We start from the raw sequence: 9,138 nt of genomic DNA, 5'->3' as shown, positions 1-9,138 counted from the left end.
TCTGAATACTCTTACCATAAATAACACTTTTTAGATTACTGGCAAAAAGTGATGTATCATATAAATATTTTTATTTTGATAGTTATATTGTGATCATGTACAAGGTGCTTAGGGACAGTGTGGTCCCAATATCAAATGACTGGGGGGGGGGGGATATTCTTTGTACTATATTTGCAACGTTTTGTAAGCTTGCGATTGTTTCAAAATAAAAACTGAAAAATTACATTCAAAACAGATTGGGAAAACGCCCATAACAGGCTGTTGGTCCCAGTTCAACCATCAACTCAGTGTGTGACCTTGACAGAGTCACTTTACTTATGTCCCAGGAGTCAAGGGTCAAGTTGAGCGGGCCCCCTTGGACGTGCAGCTTTCCACCATCTACGCTCTGCCCTGTCTGAATCTCTCCAGGCTCCAGCTGTCTTTGCCTTCAGATGCCCCAACGCTGAGCCCACGGATTCTGGCTGGCGATAAAAATGGACAAAAATAGTTGTGGCCGGAATCTCCGGATTGCAAAGCCACGGTCCTGAACTCAACTTGGTCCTCAAGTGTCTTCCATCGCTCTTTCGGCGGTGAAACGGTCACGCCTGCCAGAGTGGGCGCTCGATGGCTCGGCGGCCGGCTGGCCGCGCCTCGGACCTGCGGCCCGGCGCAGGGCGCGCTCCCAATCGCTAGCTGCCGCCGCGCTGGCCGCGGCCAGCTTTCCGGCCCCGCCCCGCGCGCGCCCCGCCCGACCCACTGCCTCGCAGTCGCCACCGCCGGCAAGTCCCGGTGCTGCCCGGCTTCGCTGAGGAACCGGTAACGTGGCGGGACGTGGGCAGTGCTGAATCGAGGAGACCACCCCAAGGCAAGCAGTCGGGGATCCCGGGAGGCAGCTCCGGGCGCGAGGGGGCGGTGTCGGGCTGCTTGGCTGCGCTGAGGGACAGCGCACCGGGCCCGCACCTTGAGTTGAGCGGCTCTGGGATCACCGGGGTGGTCGCGACAGTGATGTGGTCGCAGAAGAAACGGGGACCTCGGGTGCCGGAACGGGTGAGGAGATTAGGTGCTTTGGCCCACGGGGCCGGAGACCGCCCAGGAAGAACTGACTAGGGCGTGAGGCCGGCCGGTGGCCGGTGCCGTCCGTCCTTCCCCCAGACTCCGGGAAACTCTGGCTTTCCCCTAGCACAACAGGTAGGCGTGGACTCCGTCCGCCCGAGGGAGCGGGGACTCGGGCCGGGTGTGCGGGTGTACGGGGAAGGTCAGGAGGTTCAAGCCCGCCTAGCCCGCGCGCCGCTCCCCGGACCCGCCCTGCGGCGCTCGCTGCACTCGGGGTCAACCCAGACCGGAGCCCCGACCTGGGCTTCGGCTGAGGTTCCTCGGAGGCCCGTGCATTTTCTCCGGGCCATCCTCGAGACTAGTGTCCTGAAGAAACAGTGGGATAAATGCCTTCTGTATGGAGTACTAGTTTCAGTCCTTTTCAGGAAAGAAAGTTTGCCGGGGTGGCATTTGCTTAGTATAAGAAAACATTTCTTTTTAACTCATCTGACGGCCAGCACGACTTCATTTCAAATGATCATAAATCTTTAGAAACTTTATAGAGAGCTTTTTTATGGTACTTATTAATCACAATAATGTATACCTCGGGCAAATTAAGATAATTCGAAGCGTAAAGTCAGATGAAAGATGACTTGAACTTCTTCATTAAAGGTTTTAATTATATATTGTTTTATGTGCATTTATTCTACAAAAACGTAGCACTTTTTATGTGCGAACTCAGCACCCTTAAGGACTTACATTCTAGAGGAGACTTTAAGAGTTTAAGGATGATTAGACAAATACAGATAAGAATTTTCAAAGAAAATACTGTCTGGGACATTATTTAAGGTTAGGGAAAGCAAAAGTGGTATTAGAGCTGGGCATTAAATGGATGGGTTGAGGAGAATTGTCTCAATTCATTTTCCAAACATTTTAGAATTTCTCACTTTGACTTTGAAGCGGTAGTTTTAGGTAAGCATTGAAATTGAGATTTGTGTTCATTTACCATCAACTTTTTAATAAAGTAGGTAAGCAGACAGGGCTTATAACATTAGTATAGTGACAGTTGGAAAATACACTAAGTTGAATGCCTCATAAAATGCAGTCATTTTGCATAGAATAGAAAAAGAGCCTCGCCTTAAAGACAGGAGACCTGAATTCTAGCTTAAACCTCTCTCCTAGTATTTCTGGGTCTTAAATTAGGTCACTTTTCCTTTCCTTTTTCTTTGGTTATCTAAGTGTCTGACTTTAGTGACAGAAAATACATTACTCCAAAGTGCCTTTTAAGTTTTTAAGTTATTAGCTAAAAATAACTATAATAAATTGATAAACATGTTTTTTTTTAGAGAGAGAGAGAGAGAGAGAGAATTTTTTAATATTTATTTTTCAGTTTTCTGTGGACACAAAATTTATTTTATTTCTTAGGTGATGCTGAGGATCGAACCCAGTGCTCCACGCATGCCAGGCAAGCGCGTTACCGCTTGAGCCACATCCCCAGCCCAATAATAAACATGTTCTTTATGGGGAAAATTGAAATACTTCTTTACTACTTGTCTCTACTCCATATATTTTCCTTACTTTCTTTTTTTTTTTTTAAAGACAACTTTTTAAAAAAATATTTAGTGGACCTTTATTTTATTTATTTGTATGCTGAAAATGGAACCCAATGCCTCACACATGCTAGGCAAGTGCTCTACCACTGAGCTAAAACCCTAGCCATCCTTCCTTTCTTCCATCTAGTTTTATTTCAAACAAGAGACTGAAGCAGTTTATAACAGACTCTCTTAATTATGAGCCTCTCTTAATTATGAATAAATTAATGGGTTAAGTTCTGAAATTCTTTTATTCTAAATTCTGGTTAAACAATTGAATAGCATCTTTAAAAAAAGCTAATTGAGTCATGTGTGGTTTGTTAATTACCCCATAGTATAATTGAAAGGTTTGAATGATCCTTAATGAGACTATAATTCTCTTATTTAAAAAAACAAAAACAAAAAGCACTTCTGCTTTTTAAGGAGATGTGAAAAACTGTTATTATGCCTCATTTAAGAAATGAAATTAACTGGGGAATTAGTGAAGACTTGCTTATATTATTTAGTTGGATTCATTGTCTAGATTTTGTATTAAATTCTTGTGTCTGAACAGGAGATGACCATCTATATCATATAGGTCAAATCTATCCTACTGGCAGATTTTTTAAATAAAGTTTTACTGGAACACAACCATGCTTATTTGGTTATGTATTTCTTTTTTTTTTTTTTTTAAAGAGAGAGTGAGAGAGGAGAGAGAGTGAGAGAGGAGAGAGAGAGAGAATTTTTTTTTTTTAATATTTATTTTTTAGTTTTTGGAGGAAACAACCTCTTTGTTGGTATGTGGTGCTGAGGATCGAACCAGGCCGCACGCATGCGAGGCGAGCGCGCTACCGCTTGAGCCACATCCCCAGCCCAATGTATTTCTTATATGTTGTTTAAGAGTAGTTGTGTTAAAGCTGTATTGCCCACAAATCCTATAGTATTTATTGTTTGGTCCTTTATGGGAAAAATTTTTGGTTCCCAGGACTAGAACTCTGAATGCTTAATCTTTTGTGGAAGGAAATAGATTAAATTCTATTTTAATTCCATCAGACAAATACCTTTTCATCCTAAGGGTATGATGATAGAATAGGGGCATAGTTTTTCTGCTACCTTTACCTAATATGGAATTTTTTAATTTCAGCAACTCTGGCCCCTTGGAAAGGTAGAGAGAGGGATTTCTGTTTCTCTAACAATTTTCTAATTTTTAGTTTTAATTTAAGTCTGATCAGGAAAAAGTTTTATTTAGTAAACTCTCTCACTATATTATAAGCAACAATAAGTTAAACTTTACACAAAGATTTTTTTTAAGAGAGAGAGAGAATCTTTTTTGTAGATGGACACAACACAATGCCTTTATTTTTATGTGGTGCTGAGAATCGAACTCAGGTCCCGCCCGTGCTAGGTGAGTGCTCTATTGCTGAGCCACAATCCCAGCCCAACACACAAAATATATTTAACATGAATTTAGCATTAGCAATGTGTTATAAGGTCAGATAGAGTATTATTGGAAGTATAAAAGTAAACATGAAATCAAACATGTATCTACAGTAAGAACCAAGTAGGAGATGAGAATTATCTGAACAGATATCCAACAGATTGAAAGTGGACTGTGTAACCACAATCATACTTGAACTTTTTTTTATTATTAATAACAATCTAAAAGATATTTCTTTCTAGAAAAGATGGAGTTCTTTCTACTCCTGGTGGGTTTGCTCCTTCAATTTAATAGCAATATTAAAATGCTGTGTTAGTTACCTGCCTAAGAAATTAGAGCTGCTATGTGATTAAAAAAAAAAGAAGAAGGAAAATTTGGAAGAGGTAATAATTGTAAATATTTAAAGTTGTACATACATTTTACTAATCTTAAAATAATAAGATTATTAAGATGGCACCAATTATTAAATAAAATGTCTTATATTTTTTTTAGTAATTTACTTACCTTCATTGCCTGAGTAATGTTTCTCTATGTTTAAATATGCATCAGCATTTACATCCTTTTCTGTTTCATTCATAAGTTTCTATATGTTGAATATATGCATATTTTTGTGCCTGTACACAAAATATCTTACTCAATACAAGTGATTCATTTTTATATAAGTAAAATGAACATAAAACTGAAATTATCCACTTCTAAAATTTCATAAAAAAATACTTTGGGAGAAAATGGAGGGGGGCAAATATATAGGAAGAAAATCTCTTGAGTCTTAATTCCAGAGTCCAAAAGGCTTTGCAAAGTCTTAACTTATTTGGCAGCAAAACTTAGCCTGAATTGTTGGAACTACTATTTATAGTCATTACTTATCCTATCTTATGTGAATTGTGCTTATTTTTTTGCTACAGAAATATCAATTAGTTTGATGACAGAGTACTTCCCAGACCAACATGGGAATAGGATGAAATAAATGTTATGTTCACTGTATTACATGGGTGGGCCAGAAAGTGGCAGCCAGAAGGCAAAAAGTAATATGGAATTATTCCAGGCAGCTACACTTGCAAAGCTAAGAGCCAAGCTGGACATCTGGTAGGAAATGAGAAGCAGTGACTGGCAAGGAAAGCCTTCAGGTAGGGCCCCAAGAGCTCAAAAATGTAGCTAAGTTCTAGGGTAGGTATTCTGTAAATTAGGTTGTGAATTAGACAGGCAAACCATGAAGATGAGCCTAGATGTCAGACATAGTGTGAATCTGTAAATATTAACCAGTTTAAAAGCCATGAACAATATGTCAAAATACCTTCTGCTGTCATGTGTGACTAAAAAAAAATAAAATAAAAATTTAATTAAAGAAATAAGAAATAAAAAAAAAAATAAAAGCCATGAACAGAGGAGGGAGAAAAAGGAGGATTCTTAACCAAACCAGTGGTGTTAGACTGCAAACAGCAAATAGAAGGATAGCATTATTTTGAAAATTGAGCAGAAATTCCTGTGCTGTTTTGTAAATCTTACTGTGCTTAGGAAATAATGCCATCTTATATATTTACTCCTGTACTGAGAGCCCCATATTTTTCTGCTTTTAAAAATATCTATATTAAATAGCACTTCATTCTATCACTCTATCACTGCTAGGTGTCTGCTGTGAGTTCTTCCTACTCCTGGTGGGTTTGCTTCTTCACTTTTTTTTTCTTTTTTTTAGTTCCGGGGAATGAACTCAGGGGCACTCAACCACTGAGTCACATCCCCAGTCCTATTTTGTATTTTATTTAAAGACAGGGTCTCAATGAGTTGCTTAGAGCCTCGCTTTTGTTGAGGCTGACTTTGAACTCGCAATCCTCCTGTCTCAGCCTCTGGAGCCGCTGGGCTTACAGGTGTGCACCACCATGCCCAGTGCTCCTTCACTTTTAATGTGGTGCTCTATTACACTCTAGCTAGAATCCAGATAACTGGACTATCCATCATGTCAAAACTATGAACAGGGGCTAGGGTTGTGGCTCAGCGGTAGAGTGCTCACCTAGCATGTGTGAGGCCGTGCGTTCAGGATCCTCAGCACCACATAAAAATAAATAAATAAATAGAGTAAAGGTATTGTGTCCAACTACAATTGAAAAATAAATATTTTTTTAAAAAATATGAACAAATAGGCTTTGAGGGATTTATGTCAGTAAAATCCATCAGTTCTGAAACAACAAATTGCCATATAAACTTTTTTTTGTTGTTTACTTTTTGTTCCCTGGTACACTATTTTCAACTAGGTACCAAGGAGTGAGAGATTCCCAGATAGTGACTTTTAGATGAATATAGTAGGAGATACAGAAGAGTAAGGCTTCTCTAATCTTAAAATCTGCCTCTGGCATTCCTTGATGTTCAGAATGAAATGTCCCTTCCCTAGAAGAGATAGGAGAATTTGGTGAGTAGATTGGAGCGTAATAAAAATTGTCAAGAACAGCCAAAGACTAAACTAAACTAAACTAAAACTTTTAGTACTTATTGATTTACCTGTCTAGATGGGAAGGCTCTCTAGAAGCTGATTGTCTCTAGAAGACCTAACACTTTAACAAAAAGCCTCAAAGTACTGGAGACAGGAGAATAAATTGATGAAAAACAACAACAAGGTTATAAGGATTAGATGCTTCAGCAACTATGATAGTAACAGTATAGTAGTGATTAGAGACTATGCGAAGTAGTTAAAGGAACATGGACACTGAACTAGACATGGGTTTTATTTTAATAGCATTTAACCTTGGACATCTTTTTTTTTTTTTTTTTTTTTTTTAGTGTTAGGGATCAAACCTGAGGTCTCAAGCTCTGTACCATTGAGCTCCATACGCAGCCCATGGTCAGATTTCAAACTCATCATTTTTTAAAAAAATATTTATTTTTTAGTTTTTAGGTGGACACCACATCTTTATTTTACATTATGTGGTGCTGAGAATCGAACCCAGTGCTTTGCGCATGCTAGGCGAGCACAGCTACCACTTGAGCCACATCCCCAGCCCCCCTAAACTCATTTCTTTATCTTTAAAATGAGAATAATCATATATAAACTTCAGTGTTATAAGGATTAATAGTATAGTAAATGAAAGGGTTTTGGTAAGTAAATGCTTTAAAAATATTAGTTTTTTTTCCACTTGTCACTGTTTTATCAGAGTTTGTTTCTACTACTTCGTCTTCCCTCCACCTAGAACACTTTCCTTTTGCACTTCATGGGTTTTTCTCTTTTGTAATCTGGAAAGACAATTGCCAGAAACTGTTCTTAAAAGTGGGGCTACCATTGACGATCTCTCTTCCATTGAATCCAACAGTTTTTCTCATCCCTAACAGTAACATGTAGTACTTTTGGGGAGGGGGGAGAGGAAGGCAAAATAAATTCCATTCCCACTTCTGGCTCTTTCTCACCCCAAACTATTTATAAATTCTTCCTATAATTCCTATTTCTTCTCTAATCCATCCTAACTTCACTACACTATAGGATGTGTTCTCTGTCAGTTCTTGGAGCTTTTGTATTTGCTGTTCATGTTGCCTTATATTATGCATTAGTGAGAAACAACATTCTTCTCATTTCTATCACATAGGAAAAAAAATACTTAGACTCTTCGTACAGTGGATGTGTGGTATGTGTGTGTGTGTGTGTGTGTGTGTGTGTGTGTGTGTGTAAGGTATTAGTGTTAGGCTTGGTACACATAATAAGTTAGACTTTTGTGGGCTGGGAATATAGCTCAGTTGATATCAGTTGATAGAGTGCTTGCCTTACATGCACAAGGCCTTGGATTCAGTCCCCAGCACCAAAAAAAAAAAAAAAGCTTTTGTGTAATATAACTAAGGAACCATAGATTCACTTGATTGTATGTGAATTTGCATTCAGAAATCCAAAAATCAAATTTTAAAATTTATGGTATAATAAACTTTTTTTTAGTTTGGAAAGAGTGTGAATGTGAAACTTACTTAAAAATATGTAGCACAAATATTACAAAAACTAATAAATATACTAAGTTAATTAAAACTGTCTTTCTTTATTCATATCCCAGGAATAGCTAAGAAAATAATGTTTATATTTAGGATTATGAATGTTATATAATTTGTCTGAAAATATTAATCAGAAGTGGCCTCTTAAGTAGAAGTATGACCTTGACTTGTTACTTATTCTTCTACTTCTAAAGAAAAATCCTATTATAGTATAAACAAAAACAAATTTTAAAATTAGATTAATTGATTAATATTTTAAAGATTGTGTTCTATAGAATCAGTTCCATGTGATATTCCCTTTAGGACTGAGAAGAAAAATGTAGGGGTTGGAGGACAGGTCTGAAGTTAAAATATATGGAGATACATCACATGCTATATGTGTGGGTGTATGAAGAAAACCTGGTTAAAAAAACCTGCCGACTTCAGCGATTTTTCCGACTTGGACCCCACATCTGCCCCTACCCGTTAGAATACTTGTTCTCATTCTTTGGCACTGTTGGTCTTCAAAGTATACTTTGGTAAAGACTGCTTTAATCTGTATGTCTCTATTAGCATGTAAAAACTCAGCACTTGTAGTTTTCACAATGATACTTTTTATCAGAGCCTAATATTCTTTTAATACATCAAACTTTAACCATTTTTCTATTGTTGGATTTATAAGATGTTTCCAGTTTTCACTTCTACAATGATATAATTAACACTTTATTTTTCTGTTATTTCCCTTTTTCTTTAGTTAATTTTCAAAAGCTGGATGTTTTTGTCAAATGGTTTTGATATTTTTATTCCTGCTGATACATTATATTGTTTTACAAAAGAGTTGAACCATTTGTATTAGTGCAAAACTATCAGTTTTTCTAAAATCTCGATATTAACTCTAAAAGTTTTTGCATTTATATTTAGATTTAATGTACACGTCATGTTGAATCCTCCAGCTAAACAAATTATTTCTCACTGAGCTTAAGTCAGTATTATAGAGTTAACACTTTAAAATATCCATTAATGATAACCAATTTATATTTACGGTTGTTACAGAGTAATAAGAAAGACTAAGATCATACAAAATAATGTTGTAAGTTTGAATTGCATTGTCAGAGATTTTCCTGAAGTAAGTGATTGGTTGATTGATTTTGAGATGGAGTCTTCTAAGTTGCCCAGGCT

At 37.6% G+C, this 9,138-nt stretch overlaps 1 protein-coding gene across 5 annotated transcripts in view; it reads left to right on the top strand.

The window, feature by feature from the left end:
* The first annotated feature begins 745 nt into the window (after positions 1-745).
* The window catches only part of Heatr5a (HEAT repeat containing 5A), a 125,356-nt gene continuing 116,963 nt past the window's right edge, over positions 746-9,138 (top strand). For all 5 annotated transcript variants that reach the window (XM_077799597.1, XM_077799595.1, XM_077799598.1 and 2 more), the window contains exon 1: positions 746-844. The gene's annotated coding sequence lies outside the window, so the exon portion shown is untranslated. The remainder of the gene's footprint in view (positions 845-9,138) is intronic.

Source organism: Urocitellus parryii, chromosome 6 (assembly GCF_045843805.1).
Source record: "Urocitellus parryii isolate mUroPar1 chromosome 6, mUroPar1.hap1, whole genome shotgun sequence".
In the NCBI taxonomy this organism is placed as follows: domain Eukaryota; kingdom Metazoa; phylum Chordata; class Mammalia; order Rodentia; family Sciuridae; genus Urocitellus; species Urocitellus parryii.
This window is presented reverse-complemented; position numbering and strand designations above follow the sequence as displayed.